At 40.3% G+C, this 26,320-nt stretch overlaps 1 protein-coding gene across 1 annotated transcript in view; it reads left to right on the top strand.

Annotated features, from left to right (window-relative positions):
- DDR2 (discoidin domain receptor tyrosine kinase 2) overlaps positions 1–26,320 on the top strand; it is a 214,340-nt gene that overhangs the window by 102,478 nt on the left and 85,542 nt on the right. The gene's annotated exons all lie outside the window — the stretch shown is intronic.

Genomic DNA, 26,320 nt, shown 5'->3' on the forward strand with positions numbered 1-26,320 from the left:
CCTGTTGACTTTTTTCTTCTTATAGCTCTATGATGTACTTTCCTCATCTGTAAAACGGATAATAACACCAATTCCCTACTTCTCAGAGAATTCATGCAGTCTTTTATTCAATAAAAATTATTATAAAACACTATGATGAGGATGTAGGGTAAAAAGAACAAGAGATAAGGAACTTATACACATTTTTGGGAAAATGGGGCATAATACATGTACACAAATCATTACTAGAGAAAGCATATTATTCCACATGAGGAGTAGTGCATCAAATGCCACAGAAGGCAGAGCTTATTCTTATTGTGAAGAGGTCAGAGAACATTGTACAGGGAAGGCAGACCTTGAAGGAAATTGGTAGGTAGAAATGAGGGGAGATATGAGGACAAATGGATCTGAGGAATGTGAAAGTACTTAAGAAAAATTTGAAGGAAAGGCAAATTCAACTCGTGGTTTAATATTACAGTAAATTCCAGTTTACCCAGAACAGGGTGTTCTGCTTAATGTGATATTCTGGTTAGTGGGTAGTCACCACATATTCTCTGATCCCTTACCAATTTTTAAGGAATCAGAACATAAGAAAATGTGCTAAAACTACACTGAATATGATTTTTTAAAAATCTTAAAATCTTAGAATCAGTAAAGACCAGTTTGGTATAGTTGGAAAAACTTGGAAGGTAAAGTACTAAGCCTGGAATAACGATTCATATACTAGGTCACTGATCCTTTCTGGGTTTCAGTTCTTCCTCTCCGTGATGAGAGTTTTACCTTTTTTTTTTCTTTTTTCTTTTTTCTTTTTTTTAGTGAGGCAATTGGGGTTAAGTGACTTGCCCAGGGTCACACAGCCAGTAAGTGTTAAGTGTCTGAGGCCAGATTTGAACTCACGTCCTCCTGACTCTAGGGCTGGTGCTTTATCCATTGTGCTACCTAGCTGCCCCATGTGATGAGAGTTTTAGACTAGCTGGCCTCCAAGATCCCTTAGAGCTCTAGGTCTATGATCTTATGACCCCACAGGTCATTAAGTCCAATGTTCCACACAGTGCAGAAATCTTTTCTAAAGTACACCTGACAGGTGGCCATCTGGCTTCTTTTAGATACTTTGGGAGGTGGCCATTTTTTATCTGGCAACCCTAGTTGGATACAGTGGAAAGATCACTGACACTGGAGTCAGAACTTAGGTTCCAATCTCACCTCTCATACTTGATCCCTCTGTATGTGACTTTGGACAAATCATTGAATCTCCCTGGGCCTCAGTTTCCTCAGCTGAAAAGATGAAGGGCAAGTACTCCAAGGTCCTTTCTATTTATCAATCTGTGATCTTATGAGCTTCTTTTTCTCAATAGAGATGATAAAAGAAAAGTAGGAATATAGCTCTACTTTATCTCTGTCATCCATGATCTGTTAACAATATGGCATCTTAGTCATGAGTCCTCTCCCTCCCTTACCCATTTTCTTGCTCCAGTAAATAGCTTAAAAAGTCCTTTTTCTCCCTTATTTTTTTGGGGGGGGGGGCAGGGCAATGAGGGTTAAGTGACTTGCCCAAGGTCACACAGCTAGTAAGTGTCAAGTGTCTGAGGCCAGATTCGAACTTAGGTCCTCCTGAATCCAGGGCCAGTGCTTTATCCACTTCGTCACCTAACTGCCCCCTTCTCCCTTCTTTTTAACATGACTTGAAAGAGTCTATTTATTCTGGTGTCCACACTCTGGCATTTATTTATGGGGTTGTGCTTCTGTGGGTCTTATAGTACTTCTAGCATCATTATTCTTAAATATTTCAGGGATCCATGGTTTGGGTACTCTCTTTACAAACACAGATTACAACCTCTCTGCATCTTGGTAGTCTTCATAATTTATTGTGGCCCAAGTTATTCCTCTGCTGCTTTTTGATGATGCTGTAACAGTTTGGCATCCATCCCTTATTCTAAACCTTTCAAGATTGTTAAGAATTGCCCAAGCTTGAAGTTACCAGCACACAATAGTACCAGAATTTGAGGGTTGTAAGGGACCTTAATGGAAGATGGCTAACCTAGTACAACCTAGACATAAAAGGAATTCCCACTGTAATATCCCTGTCAAGTAATAATCCATTCTCTGCTTAAAGAACTCCTAGGAGGAAGGACCCACCACCTCTCAAAACATTAGGATCATTCTAATTGTAAGGAAGGGTTTTTTTTTTCTGCTGTTAAGCCTAAATTAATATCTTTGGGACTTTTATGCATTGCTTTTGCTTCTGTCCGTTAGCAACAAACAGAGTGAGTGTAATCCCCACTCCATATAAGATCCCTCTCACTTCCCCCTCTCACTCCCACAGTCTTCTCTTCTACAGGCTAAAAATGACTAGCTCCTTTGACCCTATTTTGGTTTTTTTTTGTTTTCTTTAGGACAATGAGGGTTAAGTGACTTTCCCAGGGTCACACAGCTAGTAAGTGTCAAATGTCTGAGGTCAGATTTGAACTCAGGTACTCCTGAGTCCAGGGCTGGTACTTTATCCAATGTGCCACCTAGGTGCCCCAACCGCTTCTCAAATGACATGGACTTCACCACACTGCTCGTCTTCCTCTGGAAATTCCCCAGTTTATAGCAAGGTATCAAAGGGAGACTAAAGAATTATTACGCTGGGAAGTGATTGTGGTTGTCTAGAATGGCAAGCATCTGATTACTTGAATTTTGGGGATGTTTGCATTATGAAGTAAAAGGAATTCATGACCCAGTCAACAAATACTTGAGTCTGCTAACTCAAGTCAACAAATGTTTGAATGCCTACCATGTTTAGATTATTGTGTTAAACTATGGGGATACAATAATGAAACCACACACAACTTTCGCTATCAAAGAATAAAGAGTATAATAGAGGCTCTCATTCATACATAGAAATCACTATAATTATAAAAACGAGACACTATTAACAATCCAGAGGGGGTGTTCTTGTGAGAAATCTGAGGAAGGAGAGAAAATGTCTAACCGCAGGGATAAAGGAAGTTTTCATGGAAGGAGAAAAATCTAGGTTGCGTTTTGAAGGCAAGGGAGAATTTTATAGGTGTGTATTGTGTGTGTGTGTGTGTAGGTGTAAGCTAGTGGTTCTCAAAAGGTATCAGATGCCTGGAATCTTCATCCCTTATTATATTGCATACAGGAGTCTCCTAGGAATTATATGTAACTTTATCAACACCCTTTTAGTTTGCTCTAATTCAAATAATACTGTGCCATGAGCAGAAAAGAAAACATTTGAAAAATACTAGTGTAGGGTATGCATTCCAGGCTCAGGGAACTATTTGATCCAAAGTACGGAGACAAGAAAAGGCAAGAGAAGAATGAAAGGCAGCAAGTAGTCCAATTTGAATGAAACATAATTAGCTAGGATAAGGGATATAGTATGAGCTCCGTCTGGAAAGGTAGATACTATTGATGATGATGTGATAATAACGAGAAGGAAGATTATTGTTATTGTTGTTATTTTTCATCACTGGCCACAGGAGACTAATTGATGCTCTTGATGTTGTTATGTAATAGCACCCAGGGCATGTAAAGACTGGCTATTCCCTCCTTTGGTGACTCCCTGAGAGTACAGTATCATACCTGAAAGTGAAGGGCAAATATCCAGTGGGCAATGACTGTTCTGGGTTTTTCACAGAGTCCATCATTTCAATGTATTATCCCGGTTAAGCCCAGCTGACAAATATCTTATGACATCCTTTGTTTTTTCTTGTGGTGTAGTGGTTTAAGGAGTCATTATGTCCATATGAACCACAGCTTTTGTTATTCACCTCATGGGATCATAGACCAAGAGCTGGAGAAGACTTCAGAGAGCATGCTAGGTGAATCTTATTTTTCAGATGAGGAAATGGGGGCTCAAATAGTAAATAATAGAACCCCCTTTCCCCTCCTTATTACTATCCAGGTTCCAAAAGTGAGGAGACTCCCCAAAGCATGATGTCCATTGAATTTGCTCTGATTCAAGGGATCCTAGGGAAACCCTGGGCACAGATTTTAAAACATCCCCCTCCCAAATATATATATATTTTTTGGTAAGGCAATTGGGGTTAAGTGATGTGCCCAGGGTCACACATCTAGTAAGTGTCAAGTGTCTGAGGGTGGATTTGAACTCAGGTCCTTCTGAATCCAGGGCCAGCGCTCTATCCACTGCACCACCTAGCTGCCCCCCCCAAATATATTTTAAGAAACTTGTTCTTAGATTATCCAAACTATTCTGAGATCAAGTATATTTTCATAAGGCCCTGTGCCAAGTTGTATAGACCTTGTTGTATAGACCAGGTTGTATGGACAGTTTTCACATAACCCTGTGGAGTTGGGCTGTTCAGCTTATTCAATTGCTCAAATGCCTTCCCTTCTCCCCAGAGTGAGTGAGAAATTATCCTGGCCCCTGGATGCTGTGGTGGTGTTTGTTGTCAGCCTGCCTGGATGCCTGCCAGAGCCCAAAGGGAGCAGAGCCTCTTTTCTGTGGAGACCTTTGGCTGGACTCCCCTGGTGATCCCCGGGGGTGAGAGGTCACTGTGGTTCTGGCAGCCCCAGGCCTGGCAGTAGCTCAGCTCTCCCAATCCAGGACCCACAGGCATCTCCCCTTATTCCCAGTGAAGCGGGGGATCCTTGTCCCAGTGTGACCTGATTGTGTCCCTCCCTCTCACTAGCTCCCAAAGGCCTTGGTGGTTTTCATGGATCAGCAGGTCATTGTGATGGGTTTTGTGGGCTCCTGCTACTACCCAGCCTTTGGACTGGGTTCTGGGGCAGCTCTCTCCTCTGTGGGCTGGAGAGGGAAAGATGATAAGCCCCAGGAATCCTATTGTCTTGTGATATTTAAAGCAGTCGATACTTTCTCCCTTCAAGGTGGGCCAAGGGAAGTCATGACAAGTTTCACAGCAAGGATGTTCTGGTGTCAGCTGTGTTGTGTTGTTGTCAGCAAAACCAATTCTAATTGTGTGTATGCTTGTGTGTTTATGCTTGTTGTCTATTTATAAAGAGAATGGCCCAGACGATGTAAACAAGTAAGCTGCTCAATTCCAATCTCTTCACTCACAGAACTGAGCACATTACCCTATGAAAAAAGACTCAGTGACCCCTTATTGTCTCTTCCAGAGAGAAACTTCTCCTCCAGGCATTCTCATCTTCCATAGTCTGGCTCCCATCTACCTTCCCAGTCATTCTGCATTATTTTCCTTCTTGCAGTATTTGACTCAAACTGACCTGCTAGTTGTTGCCTGGACATGAAATTCCACCTCCCAATTTTGTACATTTGCACAGGTGTTTCCCCCTTCTTTTGAAATGCTCCAGCCTCACTGCCTCATAGAATTCCTAATTCCCTTCAAAGCACTACTCAGGTGCCATCTCCTAAACAAAGGTTTTTTTTTTTCTCTTTTGAATCCTTTTCTAGTTACTATCATCTTTCTCTGAGGAAGTTAATCTATGCGCTTAGCTTTGGAATTTTACCCTGGGAGAGAGGTGTCCCATTTGGTGGGCTAGTGAATGCCTGCAAACCCATCTAAACCACAATATCCAGCCAGTCTTAGATCATTCTTCACACCCCCTGCAACCATCCACCATCACCTGCCCAAGCATTTGACCATCTGTTCTTCTGCTGCACACACATACCACCCCTCCAGTTTTTTTTCCTACCTCCTGTTCTTGGAATAGTAATCAGGGCGATGCTACCACTCTTTCTGGAAAGCATGTGACAATCAGCTGTCCTGTGGCTCCATTCACGAGCCTTGTGACTTCCTGGACCAAAACCTCCCTCCTAGGCGGTGGGACTCTTGTATTTATTGGCAATCTGCATTAGAATGCAAGCTCTTTATGGATAGGCCAGGCCTTTATGGCTTTATGCCCAGCACCAAAGAGCCCTGTACACAGTCCACACTATAGGTATTTTTTTCCATTCATCTCCTCCTTGAGATTACTTTGTATGGACTTTTCATTTATTTACTTGATTTCTTGTTATCTCTCCACAGTACAATGTAATCTCCTCCATGATGGGGACTGCTTTGCTTTCTTCTTTGAATCCCCCCACTGCCTAGCACAGTTCCTTGTACATATTGTAGTAAGACCTTAAGAAATCCTTATTGAATTGAATTCCTCACTAAACATTTCCAGGCCAGGTGATTGGAAACAATTAATAACGAGATTGGGGAGAGAACAAAAGAAGGAAAATTGGGTCCCCACTTTTGGCAATTGATAGGAACAGATTCTATGGCTGCGCGCTGTACCTTTCTATCTCAAGCTTCTGATCTTTATTCAAAAGACAGTGGGGCTGTGTTCTAATGCAGGTATCCAGACACCAGGCTAATTTGCATTTTCTAAGTGCTTTATACTCAGATACTAAAAATTATTGGTAGATAATACTACCTTAGGGTAGTAGGTTTAGAGATGGAAGGAACCGTAGGGGTTTTGTAGCTTAGTTCTTTTTTTTTTACAGGTTAGTAAACCGAGGACCCAAGATATCATCCTTGCCCAAGGTCCCATTGGCAGAGCTGGAATTTGAACCTGGCTCCAAATCCAGTACTCTTTCCACTGACCACACCCTCTTTCTAGGTAAATACTGCCCGGGGAAGTAGGGGACGAGTGGGGTTGGCTCTTAGAAACCCAATCTAGCAGAAGCCGATGAAAGGATTGGCCCACAAGATTTTCTCAAACATTGTTGGGTTCCATTAAAACCTCCTTGGCTATTATGTGGCAGAGTGGAAGTGAGTGACCTTGGGTTTTCAAAGGCTGTGTAAGGATCACTCTCAAAGTGCAGCACAGGCTTCCCCTAAATAGCCTGAGAGACTTTGGATGCAGGTCCAATGGCAGCCCATGGGTTTATAGACCAAGGAACAGTTGAGCTGAGTGCAAGGAGGCCTGTCTACAACAGAAGGCTGGCTCCTCTCCAGATGAAGTTTTGACTATAGAGATTCAGGAAGACTTTACTAGGATGTGAAGAGGACGTGATCTCATGAGTGCTCCCACCAATGAAATCTGGAATCTTTGGAAGGTCTGAAGCAGCATGTATAGAGTAGGAGATATAGAAGAAGGCCTCCATCTATATGAAGCCTTTTCTAACCTCCCCTAGCTACTAGTGCTTCCCTGTCCCATTTATCTTGTGTGTCTGTTTTGTATATATTTACATCTATGTCATTTGTGTCAACTATATTATCCATGTCGATCTCTATCTTTCCACCTATATCTATCTACTCTTTATCTCTATCTAGCCATCTTTTTTCTTTCTCTCTTTTTCTTCCTCCCTTCATTCCTTTTCCCCTCCTTCCTTCCCTTTCTCCTTCCTTTCTTCCTCCCCTTCTTTCTTTATCTCTCTCCTTCCCTCCCCCATTTCTCTCCCTCCCTCCCTCCCTTCCTTCCTTCCTTCCTTCCTTCCTTCCTTCCTTCCTTCCTTCCTTCCTTCCTTCCTTCCTTCCTTCCTTCCTTCCTTTAGTCCTTACTTCTTTTCTTCCTTTTTCTTTCCTAGCACAGACTATGTGCAATGTACATTTATTAAGTACCTACTATGTGATAGGTACTGTGCCAGGTGATGGGAACTCTTCTCCAAACAGTTGATGGTCTTGAATTACTGTAGGAGTTCGGAAAAGGGAGAGATGTCTGAAGAATGGAGAGCAGTGGAGTAATACAGAAAGGCTGTTGGGCATAGAATCAGGCGTTTTCTTTTTGTATTTGACTTGGAACAAGTCACCTATCTCTTTAGACTTCTGTTTTCTCACCTCTAAGATGGAAATGCTAATATTTGTGCATTATATCTTACTGAGTTATAGCAAGGAGAACATTTTGAAAAATGCTATACATGAACTATTATTGGAACACACAGGAAAAACATCTCGGAGGAACTGAAAGTTTATGGGACACAAAACAAGAGACTGTCTCCTATGTCCTCATTACAGCAGAGACTAATGCCTCAGTAACCATTACTGGCGGCAGGGGACCCCACTGTCCATTAAAAAGACATATAATCAGGATATTCTCTTTCTTCATCTTGCCTAATTCTCTAGGCTAGGTCTGAACATTCCTGTGGGAGACAGAGGGAGGCTGAAAAAGAGACTGACCTAGGAACGTTCAGCATGCAAGGCTGGGATTTTGACAAGGAACATGGGAGGGAAGGAGGTTTGCCTTGTATTTGGGGCCAAGAGAGCTAGAGTCTTGAGGCTGGTAACCTATCAAAGCAAGGACTGGGATGTGGATAGCAGTGGTCCTGGCAGAAGGAGAAAAAGAAAGCTCTTTATATAGATTAAAAAATAAAAGCCAAGGATTTGGTGACTCAGGGGGAAAATTTCTTAATGGAGATGGAGTCTGCAGATGTTTAATAGCCTTAAATAAACTTACATTTTCTACACCAATTGGTTTCAGAGGCTGCCAGCTAAGGAAACAGGGAAGGGAACGTCTAGTCAGCAATGCTGAGGAGGCATGCACAAAGGGTGAGGGAGGAAGAATGAATTTCTATTGATGTTTACGGGTGGGATTATTTTGGCAAAGGCCCATGATGGCTACAGGTGTGAAGGGAGAAACTGGATTGAGGAATAAATGTAGAAAGGTCTATGTAGGACAGAGAATGGAACAGGATAGAAAAAAGATTCTAAGATTCTTGGATCTACCATGGTGATTACCTCTACAGTAAAAATGAATGCCTGAGAAATGTTATTATGTGGAATTCAGAGGTTGGAGGAACCAGAAATATGGGACAGAATTGTTCTTCTAATTATATATTTTAAATTAACAAGACTCCCTCTCCCCCTACACAATAGAAAAGAAATAATAAAAACAAAACTCATAACAATATTGTATAGTTAAGCAAAACAAATTCCTGCACTGGTCATGTCCAAAATTATGTTTTATTCTGCACCCTGAATCCACTGCATCTCTTATCATTGGCCCTCTGGAATTCTCATTGGGTGTTTCATGGATGAGAGTTCTTAAGTCTTTCAAAATTGTCTTTACAATAATGTGGTTGTTCCATAAAGTGTTCTTTCATTTCCGATAATTTCATCCTCTATCAGTTCATACAAATCTTCCCAGTTTCTCTAAAACCATATCTTGTGTCTTTTTATTTAGGTGGCAACTGGGTAGTGTGGTAGATAAGAATGCTGGACTAGCAGTCAGGAGTATCTGCTTTCTTTCTTTCTTTCTTTCTTTCTTTCTTTCTTTCTTTCTTTCTTTCTTTCTTTCTTTCTTTCTTTCTTTCTTTCTTTCTTTCTTTCTTTCTTTCTTTCTTTCTTTCTTTCTTTCTTTCTTTCTTTCTTTTGGGGTTAAGTGACTTGCCCAAGGTCACACAGCTAGTAAGTGTTAAGTGTCTGAGGCTAGATTTGAACTTAGGTCCTCCTGACTCCAGGGCCGGCGCTCTATGCACTGTGCCACTTAGCTGCCCCTAGGAGTTATTTTCGACTGCTCTCCCATATCCAATCTGTTGATTCTACCTTCATCCATCTCTTGCCATTTGTCCCTTCTCTTCTTTAGTACTGCTGCTGCCTCCTATCATTTCACATCTGGCCTATGGCAATAGGCTATTGGTTTGCTTTGCTCCCTCAAGTCTCTCCCATTCAAGTATATGAGAATCTCCAATTTATCCTGTGTATCCCTTGGTAGTAGATAGTTGTTTACATGTTGTCTTACCCATCAGGATGTGAGTTCCTTGAGATCAGGGATTGTTCTGACTTTTGTAATTAACTTCAGCATTTAGCATAGTTCCTAGTATATAAAAGGTGGTGCCAGAGTGCATAGAGCACTGGGCCAGGAGTCAGGAATACCTAAATTCAAATCTAGCCTCATCCAGTTACTAGTTATGTGACATTGGGAAAGTCACTTAACCTTTGTCTTCCTCAGTTTTCTAAACTGTAGAATGATTTAACAACAAATGTAATCTTAGCACCTACCTTACAGGCTTGTTGTGAGGATCAAATGAGATAGTATTTGTGAAGTGTATAGCACAAAGCCTGGCATATTATTATTAATAATATTAATTATTATTATTACTTAATAAGTGTTTGTTGATTTTATTTGTATTATACTATAATAGTCTTCCAATACATTCCCCAACTAATGGACATCTCCTTAGTTTTCAGTTCTTTGCTAAAAGAACTAAACTAAAACTTAACTAAAAGTTGTTATAAATATTTATGTACATATGGGGATATAATTTTTTATCTATATCTCCCTGGATATGTGTCCCCAGGTCTGTGAAGACTGATAACCTTCATTCTTTTTTCTCAGGACATCCCCCTGACAGAGGTCAGTCTTTTGTTCTGAGATGCCTTCTTTTCCATGGACAGAACCTCAGAATCTCTCTTTGGTTGTATACTGACTCCAGCTTTTATATAAGCTCCTCAAAGCATGACCAAGCCTTCCAATTTCTTTTATTTATTTTTTTTTGCAGGGCAATGAGGGTTATGTGACTTGCCCAGGGTCACACATCTAGTAAATGTCAAGTGTCTGAGGCCAGATTTGAACTCGGGTCCTCCTGAATCCAGGGCCGGTGCTTTATCCACTGCACCACCTAATTGCCCCCTGATAACCTTCATCCTTAATGTCTCAAGGGTGCTGGGAGGTGGTGAAGTTTAAGTCCAGTCTCCATTGGCCTATATCATCCACCATTTTCTCCTGCCATCCTTGCAAAATCACGGGGAATGGAAGTAAGATTGGACTCTTTACTGATGGCTCTTGGGAAATCATGGATCTTACCTTCTATTCAATTTTTAGGAGTAAAAGTTGGAAGATCACCTATTTTAACCCCCTCAATTTCCAGATAAGGAAATGTGAGTCTCAGAATGATTAAGTGACCTATTTAATGTCAAAGATATAGAAAGATGGGATTCAAATTCAAACCCTTTGACTTTAGCTCCAATGCTTCTCCCACTTCACCAACCTCCCAGGTCTGTTTATACTTGCTGAAATGCTTGCAACCTTGAAATTCTTTGAGTGTCCACAAAAGTTTGCAGATATAGTGAGTCTAAAAGAGATTGGAGGGGGCAGGTATGTGGCTCAGTGAATAAATCCAGCCCTGGATTCAGGAGGACCTGAGGTTCAGATCTGACCTCAAACACTTGACACTAGCTGTGTGACCCTGGGCAAGTCACTTAACCCTCATTGCCCTGCAAAAAATAAATAAATAAAAGAGATTGGAAGGCTTGGTCATGCTTTGAGGAGTTTACATAAAAGCTGGAGTCAGTATACAACCAAAGAGAGATTCTGAGGTTCTGTCCATGCAAAAGAAGGTATCTCAGAACAAAAGACTGACCTCTGTCAGGGGGATGTCCTGAGAAAAGGTTGACTTTTCCCTCAGCTTCCACTCTTGGTGCCCATCTAATAAAAGATGTTGAAATATATTCCTTCTTTACACAAATATTTTTGGTTACTTGAATATGGCCTTAGCCACAAAGAGGTCTGGGGTTAACTAGACATAGATATACATGTAAATTAAGTGAGTGAGCCAAACCTCTATCTGAATGTTGGGAATTTTCCTAAGTGGGGGCTCAGAGCAATTCTGATGCTATGATCTTGGTAAAGAATGACCAAACATACTTTGGGTGCTGAGTTGCTGAATGAAACTTGGCAGCCATCTATTTTCCAGCTTTTCCCCTACAACTCCCTTTCTAAGTGACCAAAATGAACTGCTTACTTTTTAGCTGAACACACTTTGCTCCTTTCTTCTCTCATACTCACACCACATTCCTTCATTTAAATCTTCCTATTGAAGTCTCACCCCTCCTTCAAGTTCTATATCAAATGCTTTGTCCCTTAGGAAGTTTTCTCCACTTTCTCACTCAGAACTCCTAGGGTGCTTTCATTATACCAGTCTTTTGCTACTTATGCCATGTCACTATGTTTGCCTCATATCCTTTACCAGACCTTTATAGATCTTTTCTTATAGTATTAAGACTATAATTGAATCAGACAAATGCCAGGTGCCCACTTTGTGCTGGTATTGGAATGTCAAAACCTTGAGGTTAAAGATTATGTCTTATACATTTTTGCATCCTTGGTAGCACCTGCTAATGTTATCTATACGCAAGCAATATTTGTTTCACAAATATGTAAAAAAGAGAGGAAACATTCCCTGATATTCCATTAGCTATCAACTTGAAACTGTTTGGAAACTATCTGTTTGGGCAGTGGTCACAGTCTATGTCTATGTCTATGTCTATGTCTATGTCTGTGTCTGTGTCTGTGTCTGTGTCTGTGTCTGTGTCTGTGTCTGTGTCTGTGTCTGTGTCTGTGTCTGTGTCTGTGTTTATGTCTATGTCCATGTTCATGTCCCTACTTCTAGCCATCTCCATAGTGATATTAATATTCATGTTCATATCCATATTCACTATATTTTCCCTTTAGTCAAATACTAGACTTTGCCTTTCTTTAAGTTGCACTGAAGAAGATGAAAGGGCTGAAGAAAAGGAAAGGCCATTCCAACAATTGTGTGTTCTGAAATCCCCAAATTCTGGCTCTAGCTTATTGTCCCAGAAAGCAATGGATTGCCCTTGGATTGGTATTATCTGATGGGCATTTAGCCATTTAGCAGTACAGCTGTTAGTTGAGCCTCTGCTTCCTCTGAGTGCCCAGATGAGTCAATGAAAAGGCACTTTGGCAATTCTGCCTGAGACTCTAGATACTCAGTATCCCAGATCATGCATGGGGCTTGGGATTTGGATTCAGCTCCAAACTTAACTTTAGAAAGACCTCTTTTGAGAACAGAAAACTGGCTTCTTTGGGGGCCATCAACTAATTTTCTTTGTTCTTCTGGTCATTTTACCATTGCCAGATGTTTCAACATCCCAGGGGGTGCTATAGGTTCTTCCTAGGCCTTGCCAGATCCTGAAAGTGACTCACAAAACTACAACTCAGTTAACTTTTTATGAGGCCAACATGGGCAAACATAGAGGCAGGGATAAATGGGATTTAGGCAGAAAAGAAGTTGCCGGAAAAAATGGAAGACTTCAGGCAGTTGGACTAAGATGTGGATTCTTCTACTAAGACTAAAGTTTTGGTGTGTTTATGGGCTCAAGAAATAAAAATAATTCTCCACCAGTACAATCTCATCACCTTTGTCTTTGTAGAGCTGGCTGAACCACAGAACTTCAAGGGCTAGGTACCATGGTTTTTTTTTTTTTTTCAGTTTCTTCTTTGCATAGGAAATACCCATAATAAGGGGCAAATTAAGACAAGTACTTAAACATACTCCCTATAACAAAGGCATTGGTTGCACACTCCTGAAAGTGGTTATTTGTGTAGGTCAAATGAACTAAAGTGTATAGGAATCCTAGGAAATGGGAAAAGGAGGCAACAGACATTCGTGAAGCACTAATTATGTGACTGGCAATGAGGACACAAAAGTAGTTCTAGGCTTCTAGTGGCCTAGTAGGGGAAGACAACATGTAAAAAAGAGATGAAAAGTAGGGGTAAAGTGGAAAAGAAGGTACTCACATGGGCCTTGGCGGTAAAGAGATAGAGAATCAGAAACAGACAGGAAGGGAATGAAGCATGGATGGCCTGAGCCAGTTCCAAAATGGAGGCCCAAAAGGAGCTCACTAATGTGAGAAGGGGGCTGGATGGAAGTGAGATATTGTAGTGTAAGGAGAGCCCAGGCACGTAGGGAAGTTCCAGGTTGAGGAAGCAGCTTACTTATGGTGGTGAAGTCTGGAAAATTCAAGGCATTATCTTTGCTGTTTATTGACAATAGTTTTATCCCTGTCAAAGCTGTGAAAGGGATGTCATCAAGGGTTTGGCCAAGTAGGAAAAAAAATGGGCCTTTCATACATTAACAAGGGGGAATAACAGGAAGCTATGCTACACTGGTATCCCTAAATAAAAAAAGGTACTGGGAGAAAAGACTCTGTGGAGAATCTATGACAGTGATGTGGAGAATTGCTCAGGGTGAGAAGAGAAGTGAACACACTTTTCAGTTCACATTTATATGTAGGTCAGTTTAAAGATGGAGTCACTCACATCAGGAGAGAAAAGATACAAGGGCCCTTTATCTTTGCCTCCATACAAGATAATACCTCGTACCAACCAATTAAAGTAATTGGGGATATTTAACTTGTAGGTTGTCCTACTGGCAGTGCCCTCCAGCTTCCTGATACACTTTCTAAAATATAACTACAGGCTAACTAGGACATAGTACCCCATTACTCTAAATGCAGCCTGTGATAGAGCTAGATTTTTAAAAATACAGTGTCCTACTGTTGGCCCATATGAACTTTCCACCCCCAAATCTTCATTTGAAGTTTTTTCTTTTTTTGTTTCTTTTTTTTTAGTGAGGCAATTGGGGTTAAGTGACTTGCCCAGGGTCACACAGCTAGTAAGTGTTAAGTGTCTGAGGCTGGATTTGAACTCGGGTACTCCTGACTCCAGCTCTATCCACTGCGCCACCTAGCTGCCCCATTTGAAGTTTTTTCTAATAATGCCTTACCCATTCTGTAAATGTAAAACTGATTTTTTGAACCCAAGCAAGGGCTTTACATTTATCCCTACTAAATTTCACCTTACAATTTTTTTTGTATTTTAATTCAATTTTATTTTATTTTCAGTTCTGAAGATAAAATTTAAATAATATATCTTTCTTTCCTCCCCCTCCCCATTGAAAAAGTTAGAAAACCAGAATCTGTTAAACAACACATTCCCATATTAGTCGTCTATCTCTCTCTATACATATATACACACATGTATATATGTATACATACACATACATGTATGTGTAGATAGTTTGTGTATAGTGTTTGCATAGATATACATACGTGAAAACATACATCCCCACATATGTATATGCATGTGCTTGTATATGTGTGTGATTTTATACATATGCTTCTCTTCATCCTAAACGTACATATAAAATATAAATGTAAATATAGATCAAAGAGAGGATACATCCATACATGCATACATACATACATACATACATACATGTTTTTCTTATTCAATTCTAATCACTGTTTTTGCCTTTCAAGTTTGGTCAGAAATCCTGATCCTATTATCCAGTATGCTAGCATCTAAGTTACTGACTATCCCCAGGATGCTCTCCATTAGTGACTGGTCTTCAAGTTGACATTGCTCAATGAATGACTTGGGATCTGAATTCACTTGATGTTCTTTGGTGTTGATGCTAGCTGATATCAAGTTTTGCTTAAGAATATTGTATGCATTTGCTAATTTTATCCCTGTACCAGCCCAATAAGGACAAGCATAATTATTATTTCTATTTTACTATCATCTCACCCCTATCTTTCCAACTTGTCCACCAAGATAACATGAGAGATTTTGTCAAATGTTTTGAGGAAATCTAAGTCTTCAGGATTCCCATGATCCTACCAGTGTAATGATCGTCCAAAAAAAAAAATGAGGTTAGTTCAGTATGGTCTGTTCTTAATGAAGAAATGCTGGCTCTTCATGATCACAACCATCCTTGCTAAATGTTCATAAACCACCCCCTTAACAATGTGTTCTAGAACTTTTCCAGGAATAACAGTTAAAGTAACCAGCCTATAATTTTCAGGCTCCACCCTCTCCTATTTTGAAAATCAGTTCATTTATCCCAGCCTGTGGTGCTAATTCATTTTTCTATTCTACCTCAAAGAACAGCACCAACAGCTCAATAAACCAATCTTCTGGTTCTTTCAGGTATTTGGGGGAGGCTGGGTAGTGTAGTCTGGGTCTCAGTTTGCTCCTTTGTAAAATGGAGATAATAATGCCTGTCCTACCTACTTCACCAGATTATTGTGATGCACAAATGTTGAGGAAGTACTACTTAAATTAATAAAGCTTAAAATTGCACTAAGACTTCTGGGATAAGTGGCATAAATGCCTGTTAATAATAACAATAAGATGATGGTGTGGTGATGGTGATGGTGATACTATAGGCTGTAGTTTATCAAGTTCTAATAACTTGAACTCACTGAGTCTGGGACAGAAACTTTTCTACATATTTTCAGTTCATTACAATTCTGTTGATATTTATCTATATTACCCATTTTCCTAATGAATAAATCCTGTTGCCAGAGTGTGTGGCAGGGAGTGGTAACTGGAAAAGAGAGAGTCTTGAGGACAGGGATGTCATATGGTCATGATCGTTGTTATGAGTGGGGATTGAAGAGTGGAGATAACTCTTGCCTAAACCACCTGTTGTCTTCCTTCCTACAAGTGGGCTGGTTTTGACAGTTTACAGATGTGTAAATTGAGGTATCCATCAAGTCAGTCAACAAGAATTTTAAGGATTCACTATAGAAGTGTTGTCATATAGAAGTTAAGGCAGGAACATAACATATATCATTCCAGCACTGTCATCTCTTTGTAGACCCCATACATTAAATATCTGATCAAATTCATCGAATCTAACCAGCATTTATTAAGCATCTATCATGTACACCCATCCATTCTGGGGTCAGAGAAACAACATGGACATATGATACCTCAGCCCCATTGCTACAGATTTTCACATCTTTGTGTTTGTTGTTGGGTACCCATTCTCTAGGAATAGGGGAGTGAGCCCAGTGAGGATAGACAGTCCTCAGCTGAATCTGGACTTGAGTGTCAACATCATTCTTTCCCACCCATTCTGCCTATGTTGTGTCTGGACTTTGGAGCAGCACCAGCCACAACCCTGGGCCAACACAAAAGTCCTTGAATGTTCTGGTCACCATGATGAAAATCCAAGAGGAAAAAAAAATCCAGGAACCTTAGTCTTATGAAGAATGCCTCAGACTGCTCAGTTCACTTGATCTTTTCACCAATATCATCATTGTCACCATCATCTCTGCTTGCTGGTCTCATCAATGATGTCTCAGCTGTTTTTTTCCACGGAATCCCCTTCACTCTGGCTAGCTGCCACCCCTGGCAGAAGTGCCAGAGGCTGGCTGCAACGACGCATTCCAGCTTTTGCCACAACCCTGGCATGGATCGAGCAATCCCAAGGATTCTCCCATACTGCATCAGGTGCATCTTCTTCCACCACCTGTTCGTCTCCCATGGCCTTGTTCTGATGATACTACTAATACAGGGTGCTAGCTCAGGAGGGGCTGGGCTGCTTGAGGAGAGAAGTTGGATCTTATTTCTTAGCCTTCCTAGCCCTGCATGTAGAACCCATATCATAAGTATTTATTGAAGGGTGATTTTTGGAGCCATAGCTAGGAGTTAGTTTTTCATCCAATGGTTTGGCCTAGATGTGTCATGTTGGGGTTCCCTGAGGAGAGTGGAGGCTGAGTAAGATTCCCCGGATTCCCTGTGGAGTGGAGGAAAGCTCTGGCAAGGCTTAGGGAAATGGATTTTTTTTTAAAATTGAGGATTATTTTGGATTGCACAGTTATGTGTGTGTATGTGTTTGGGGGCTAATTCCTTGCCAAAACCAGAACTCATTTCTGAATACTTATTTACCAAATATTAAATACTCCCAAGATTGCTCTTCTCATTTTGCTGAATCTGAAATGGAGATGACTCAGTGAGGAGGAAAAATAGCCTCAGAAGCCCTGTCCCCCAGAATTAAAACATACAGCCCAAAGTCACATGTTCCCATTCTTCCACACACACACACTCACACAACCCGGCCAAGCTGTAATTCTACTCAGGCACAGACACATGCAAGTGCATCCACATGCACCACTAGATACAGGCACGTGTACACATATGTGTATATGTACAGTGACAACCAACATGTATGCATGCATGTATATAGATATCCATGTCCAGTGCACATATGTATATACATGTACATGACTGCAGGCATGCTTTTACATATGCATGCACATACTTGCAATGCACTTTCCATTTGCATAGACATGTGAAAATTGAACACATATGCATTTTTAAACATGTACCCATGTGAATGGAAATATAGTATAGAAAGGATCCACATGCATTTGCCTACACATATATGTACACATAAATCACTGCATTGCATGCATAGTATTAATAAGGCAAACTTACTTGCATTGTAACCCGTATATACACATGTGTGCACGTGTACATGTACATATGTGTACATGCACACACATGCACCAATTTAGCCCCACCCACATTCCTATTTCCATGTTAACAAAGTCTCCTATTTTAATATTACCTGGGCATACTTCAGGAAGGTCTCCATCGACTCCTCCTGACCTTTCTTTCTCTTTAACATGGCATCACCACTTAGATAAGGTGTGACCCTGACTTTTCCTAGGTCCTTGTTAACCCTTGTTCTGCCATTGATTCAAATATCCAACTTATGAATTGCAACAGTAATGAGAATCAACTGAGTTTCTATCTCACTACTGTTGAAGTTCATACCTGAGCTCTGACCTTGGATTTAGCTTTTTAAAGAAAGGTCCTAATTGAGAGAGACAAGTCGGAGAGAGAAGGACCACACAGACATAAACTTAGTTTTTAGGAGAGAGTCTTGATTATGTAACTCATTAGGGACCATGTGTATACAATTCAAGATGGAGGAAGCATGTTGAGTGTATAGGGCTTCTTGACTCCTTATCAAATCAAGTCAAATTAATAAACATTTATTAAGACCAAGTTCTTGTCTCTTGAAGTTGGCTACATCTAAAGTAGGACTTTAAATCTAGAAAATCATATAGTTCCTTGAGAAATATAGACTCACCTGAGGAGAGGATTGCTTGACTCTCCAGCAGCCCCAAGTCCTTTCCTCTTTTGGGGTCCCCTGAGGTAGACCAAAGAGCAGAATATTGTAAATCTGAAAGACTATATGGGTCCCTAGGGAAGGCAGAGGCTCAATGGAGAGTGAAGGGCAGGTATGTTGGTCATTTATAGATTTTGCTGCTAGTCCTTTGCATTTTGAAGTTAGAATAAGTAAAACAATCCTATATTCAGTGTTGTGTTGGCCTCAGTGGATGCATGAGGGCCCTTATGGAAACCTTAGCCAAATTCTGATGTTCCTAGATGAGACTCCAAGTAGGGGGGTATAAAATAAAGAGATTTTAGTGAGAAGCACCCAATAATGAATCCAGAATTCATTAGATATACTATAATTTCAGTAATCAGCCACAAATAATAACCCATCTCCAATTACACTCATTTCACTTATACCTACTTGCCTTCACACTGTTTCTACCAGCAAAAGTCCAAGCTGGTTTCATGAACTACAGAAGGGACCAACCCAAAGGTGGAAAATATCTAGCTGAAAGCCATGGGTGACTTTCCAGTAGTATTGGTACTTCCTCCTTAGCTTCTGCTGCAGGCTTAGTGTGATGGAAAATGTTTTAGATTTCTGTTCCTTAGCAAAATTGTGTGTGTGTGTGTGTGGGGGGGGTCACTAAAGATTGACCCTAGCTTTTGATGATGGGAAGATAGGTGCTGTTTATATGGACTGTTCCCGTCAGAATAGTTGCTTGCTTTATGGAATAGCTGTGTTCCTGAAAAATTTGTGTATAACTTGAATTTTTGTAAATTGAATCATCTTTCAAATGTACTGGAAGAGCTCATTATTTATAAGATTGCTTCACTGGATTGTTTAAAAATTGTATTTTATATTTTAAATTAATACAGATTTATACTCTATTCCTCCTACCTCTCCCCACATTGAGAGAAAATGAAACAAAACAAAACAAAAAAGTCCATTATTACAAAAACGCATAATCTAACAAAGCAGATTCCCAAATTGGCTGTGCCTGAAAATGCACATCTCATTCTGCATCTGGACTCCATCACCCCTCTCTCAGGAAAGGGTAGCTTGTTTCATCATCAATTCTACAGAATCAGGATTGGTCAACACACAAATGTTTGCATTTTGTCTCTCCCATTAGTGTGCAAGGGGGCACTGTTTTGCCTCTTTTTGCAGCTCTAGTGCTTAGCACTATACCTGGCCCAGGCTAGGGGCTTAATAAATGTTTATTGATTAATTAATTGATTGATTGATGAGGCTTATACAGGAAAGGGGATTTGCCTAAGATAAAATAGTTTGCAAATAGCATTTGGGAATCCCAACCCAGGTATTTGGACTCTATAGCCAATCCTCAGTGCATACATCTTTTCCTCTTTCAAATGAATCAAACAGGAAAAAGACCTGGGGCACAGAATCTTTTAGTAACAGAAATAGTCACCCCTTAATCTAAAAGTCTGATGAATTTGGACTGAATCTACATTAAAAGGAAAATTGAATCTGGAATCCACAGACCTAAATTGGAATCTCAGGTGCTATTTGCAAACTATTTTATGTTAGGCAAGTCACTTTCCTTCTATAAAACTGAATTTCCTCATCTGTAAAATGACAAGACAAGATGCTATCTAGAGTCCTTTCAAACTCTAAATCCTATCTAAGTGGTCCCTTCTTTCTCTTTCCAATGCCAGTACCTTAAGCAGGCTCTCATTGCTACTCATCCAAGCTTTTGCAAAAGCCTCCTAACAGGACTTCCTGCTTCCATTCTCTTCCACTTTTTATCTATCCTTTATACTGATAATGTGTCTTATGCATGAATTTGGTTATTTCACTTAACTGCTTCAAAATCTTCAGTAGCTCCCTGTTGCCAGAATTTTTTGCCTGGCACTTAGGACCATTCATAACTTGGTGCAACCCTAACTTTCTAGTATTTATTTCATATTACTCTCCTCCACACCTGTTACATCATAGGCAAAGTGGAGAATTCTCTTCCCCACAAATACACCCTGTTTTCTTCTTCCATGTCTTTGCTCAGGTTGTACCCTATGCCAGGAATGTCCATATTACCTCTCTGTGCTGAATTCCTATCAATCCTTTAAAGCTTAACTAATTCAATCGCCATTTCTGCCACAAAACCTACTTTGATACAGGTCCCCCCACCCCCACCCCGCACCCCTTGGTAATGACCTTCCCACTCAGGTCTCATATAGCACTTAGCTTAACTCCTAATGCACTTAGCTGTAATACACACTACTATGTTATATTTGTATTGGGGTGTTACTCTTCCCCAGTACCCCCATGAGACAATAAGTTCCATGAGGAAAATCTGGGATTCCATCTTATCTAAACTCCGAACCTCCCCTTGCACCTAATATAGTAAGTTCTTCTTCTTTTTTAAAGAAATAAACATTTTTATTTATAGTTTTGGGTTCCAATTTTTATCCCTCCTTCCCTCCCTCCCCTGCCCCCTCCCTGAGGTGGTAAGCAATCAGATATAGGCTATATATTATATAAAACATTACCATATGAGTCATTTTGTATAAGAAAACATAAGTAAAACAAAAATGAAAGTGAAAAATTGCATGCTTCAGTCTGTGTTCCATCAATATCAGTTCTTTCTTTGGAGGTGGATAGTATGCTTCATCATTACTCCTTTGGGGTTGTCTTGGATCATTGTATTGTTGAGAATAGTTAAGTCTTTCACAGTTCTTCATCAAACAATATTGTCTCTGTGCAAAATATTCTCTTGGTTCTGTTCTCTTCAGTATACGTCAGTTCATACAAGTCTTTCCAGGCCTTTCTGAAATCATCCTGCTTGTTATTTCTTATAGCACAAAAATATTTCATCACCATCATATACCACAGCTTGTTTAGCCATTCCCCAATTGATGGGCATTCCTTTGATTTCCAATTCTTAGCCACCACAAAAAGAGCTGCAATCAATAGTTTTGTACAAATAGGTCTTTTCCCCTGTTTGGAGATGTCTATGGATATAAACCTTAATTTGATCCAAAAAGGAAAGAAGAAAACCAAATTACTAGTTTCAAAAAGGAAGTTCTTCTTAACAATAAAGGGGAAACCAAATGGTAGAGACATTTTAAACCACATTAATTATAATAATGATAACTGCTTTAGTACTTCTATTATATGTGGTGGTTTGCAAAGTCCTTTTGCATTTGAAAAAGACCTCAGGGTACTATAGATATTGGTCATAAAAGAGATTCTTGGTCAGGTGGAGGTGGTATTAGATGGCCTCTGAGGTCTGACATTTATAGAACTCAGGGAGTTTTCTTTGCCTAACTGCCCTGATCTTCTTGAACTGTGGGAGACCACATTTTTACTTCTAGTTGTGACCCCATTTAACTGGTTAGTATTGGCATTATTTCCATGTAGCCTACCTCTCCATTTTAATCCATTCAATTCGATCCAATAAACTTTCATGAAAAGTCCATTACTGTGAGAGGTACAAACATTTTTTAAAAAAACAGGGCAATGAAGGTTAAGTTACTTGCCTAGGGTCACATAGCTAGTTAAGTGTCAAGTGTCTGAGGCCGGATTTGAACTCAGGTTCTCCTGAATACAAGGCCAGTGCTTTATCCACTGCACCACCTAGCTGTCCCCCAAAACATTTTTTAAAAGAGGATGTTTGTTTTCTTTACTAAGGAATCATCTTGAATGTTGCCATAAGTTACTTTTTGGTTTTTAATGTCTTTCCCGTTGAGGAGCTTACAATCTAGTTGAGGACAGGGCATGGATACAAGTTACTATAACAATGGAAAGGGGCAGCTAGGTGGCACAGTGGATAAAGCACTGTCCCTGGATTCAGGAGAACCTGAATTCAAAAGTGGCTTCAGACACTTGACACTTGCTAGCTGTGTGATCCTGGGCAAGTCACTTAACCCTAATTGCCCCGCTATATATATATATATATATATATATAACAATGGAAGGCAGAATATGAAATGTGACACAGGAGGGACCCAAATAATACTAGCTAGCATTTATTTAGCACTTTAAGGTTTGCAAACCTGATGTTACCTCATTCAATGCTCATAACATCCCTGGGAGGTAGGTGCTATTATGATTTCCATTATACAAATGAGGAAACTGAGGCCAACAGAAGTGAAGTGACTTGCTATTTAGTGTCTGAGGTGGGATTTGGGCCCAGGATTTTTTGACTCCAAGTCCAGGATTGCCTCCCTAACCAATCAAAGTACTTTGAATTTTAAAGGGAGGTGAAATCACTTTTGGGGTTACTTAGGCAGTATAGTAGCTAGAGTGCTGGGGCTGGGGTGAGGAAGACTCATATTCCTGAGTTCAAATATGGCCTCAGACACTTATTAGTTGTGTGACCTTGGGCAAATCACTTCATCTTGTTTGCCTCAGTTTCCTTGTCTGTGAATTAAGCTGGAGAAGTAAATGGCAAACTGGTCCAACATCTTAGCCAAGGAAATCTCCAATGAGGTCACAAGAAGTTGGACAGGACTGAAAAACAACCTGATAACAACCGAAATCACTTTTTGGATCATGAGGAGTTGTGTTTCGTGAAGGAGGAAGAATCTGAGTTATGTCTTGAGAGATGAGTAGGAGTTTTACTTGTTCCAAATGCTGACTTAGAAAACTACCCCTAAGGGTTTGCTAATCTCAAAAACTGCTTTTTTTTTCACATTGGATATATATTCACACAGAAACATATATATCCCTAAACTCAAACACACACACACAGTTAATTAGCATTTATTAGAGACCTACTATATGCCAGGCATCTTGTTTAAGAGGGGTAGGGATACAGAGAAATCAAAAGACAATCCCTGCTCTCAAGGATCAATCTAATGGGGAAAGACAATATAAAACCAACTATTTACAAACTATATACAGGATAAATGGGAAATAATTAACAGAGGGAATACAGTAGAAATAAGAGAGATTGCAAAGGTTTCCTGTAGAAGGTGGGATTTTATCCAGAAGATAGAAATGAGGAAGGAGAGCATTTGAAGCATGAGGGACAACAAAAGAAAATGCCTGGAGGCAAGAGATGGAACATCCTGTTCCTGGGACAGCAAAGAGGTCAATATCACTGGATTAAAAAGTACCTGGAGAGATGCAAGGTGTAAGATGACCAGAAACCTGTTCGGAAGCTGGGTTATGAAGGGCTTTGTTTTTTTTTTTAATTTTAATTTTTTATTTAGGATTTCCCCAAGTTACATGTAAAAAGAGAAAAAAAAAACCACATTTTTTGTGTTGATTTCTTAAAAAAACTTTGTGTTCTAAATTTTCTTCCTCCCTCCCTTCTCAAGCCTCCCTATGCAATCAAGCAATTCAATATAAGTCATACATGTGCAGTTATGCAAAACATCTTCACATTAGTCAGGTTGTGAAAAAAAATAGACAAAATAACTTTAGAAAGAGGAACTAACAAATAGAATTATACTTCAATCTGTACTCAAATACCATCAGTTCTTCCTCTGTTGATGGTTTGCATTTTTCATGTCCTTCTGATAGCATCCTGCTCATCATTTCTTTCAGTTACTATTGCTCACTGTATTACCCTCCATCCTATTCCTTCCCTTTGATATTTACACTATTTTCTATCTTCTTTCACCCTATCCCTCCCTGAAAGTGTTTTGCTTTTTTTTTTTTCCTTTGGCAATGGGGGTTAAGCGACTTGCCCATGGTCACACAGCTAGTAAGTGTCAAGTGTCTGAGGCCGGATTTGAACTCAGGTACTCCTGAATCCAGGGCTGGTGCTTTAACCACTGCGCCATCTAGCTGCCCCCAAGTGTTTTGCTTTTTACTGCTCCCTCCCCCAATCTGCCCTCCCTTCCTTTACCTCTCCCCACCTTATCCCCTTTCCCTCCCACTTTCCCTCAGGGCAAAATATATTACTATACCCACTTGAGTGTATATGTTATTCCCTCTTTGAGCCAATTCTGATGAAAGTAAGGATCACTCACTCCCCCGCTCCTTTATGAAGGGCTTTGAATGCCAGTCAGAAGATTTTGTAATTGATCCTGGAGGTGATAGGGAACCACTGGAGTTGACTGCAATGATATAGAATTATTAGGATGACTGTATATGTTGTATTATTGCAATTACATATAATCATTATGAATTATAATGGGCTGCCTTAGGAGACTGTAAGCTGCCCCCCACTGGTTTCTTCAGCGAAGTTGAAATATCAACTTGTCAGGGTTGTTATGGAAAGGATTCTGGTTCAGGTCTGGCTTGGATTAGGCAGCTCCTGGTTCCTCTTTTGTCCTCGATATTTTGTTAGCCAGATAGAAGACACTGTTCAGGACTGACAGTAAAGTACTAATGATCTCTGACCACTAGAAACAGATTCCAAAGGAGACTGCCTTTCTTACCTTTGTGAATTCCTCACTCGAGCGTGCATCTGGAATCAAGTTCTGCTGACTTGGATTGTCACAATAACATTACCCAATATGGATTTCAGAAAGAGGTTGTAGAAAGTTTATTCACATCCCCAAAGGCTATGCCCTCATCTCAGAGAGACACCTCATAAGGAATATGAGCTCCTAACTCCTCCCTGCTTCCTCACTCAGTCCTCAGGAGATTCGGCATCCTGATGCTGGCTGCAAAGCTCTGGGTAAAGACAGGATCTCTGGGGCAGCTGAGCTGATGAACCATCTTAGTGACTGCCAATCTCTGGGGCACAGCTAGGGGTTGGCATGCCATAGTGTCCTTCAGAGGAAACTGAGTGTCCACAGGGGATTGGGAACAGAGGGTACATTCCTTCCTATAAAGTGACTTGGACTTAGAACTGTAAGAGGATTTTTTTCTTTTAATGTTACTCTCACGTGTAGGGCTGGTCAATGCAAAAATGTGAAGCTCTGGGACTTTGTCTTGTGTGTTTCCAACCTCTCCATTCTATTTCCTTCACTCACTCTCCTCTTTAAGGATATCAATGTGTCTTCAAATCTCTTCTTCCATACATATGGGTTCTGGGTTTACCATTCCAACCCACATGAACACTGGTAACTCCCTCCTCAGATGCCTCTGTACCTCTAGAGGGACTATAGGATTTTCATTGCTGGGTGCAGAGGGCATGACTGATCTATCTCCTCTCAAGCAGAATATCTTTTTTTTTTTTTTTTTAGTGAGGCAATTGGGGTTAAGTGACTTGCCCAGGGTCACACAGCTAGTAAGTGTTAAGTGTCTGAGGCCAGATTTGAACTCAGGTACTCCTGAATCCAGGGCCGGTGCTCTATCCACTGCGCCACCTAGCTGCCCCCTTTTAATAGAATCTTGAAGCTGCCTTTCCTAGGTGTGTCTTATTTGTCATTGGTTTCTAATATTGGCATTACATCAGTTATTTGGAGAATATTGCTAGGAGTAGTACATTGATGAAAAATGCTAAATCCTTTGGGCCTCTGGAGGTCACAAGGTCTTCTCTTGGTCAAGGAGGGAAGGGAGGAGACCAAGAATGAGTCCAGGGATGCTCCTCCTTCTGCCTTCTCCCATCCTCCAAGTGATTCTTTCTCTGGGGTTTGGCCTGAACTTCTGGATCACTACTCACTCAGTTCCTTTAATTCCAAATTGGCTCAGTATTCCATACAAAGGCCACAGGTAATGACCAAGTATCAATCAATATGTATATATTTTTGTTCATTGTTACTCCTTTTCATTCAGAATGATAAAAACCTCTGGACTCATTCTCAGAATAATGTTTGTTTTTTTATATCTCATAATTGAAAAAAATGCTAAATTTCAATTAGAGATTAGTGATAATCAAGATGTACC

This window comes from Dromiciops gliroides, chromosome 4, assembly GCF_019393635.1.
Source record: "Dromiciops gliroides isolate mDroGli1 chromosome 4, mDroGli1.pri, whole genome shotgun sequence".
Lineage (NCBI taxonomy): Eukaryota > Metazoa > Chordata > Mammalia > Microbiotheria > Microbiotheriidae > Dromiciops > Dromiciops gliroides.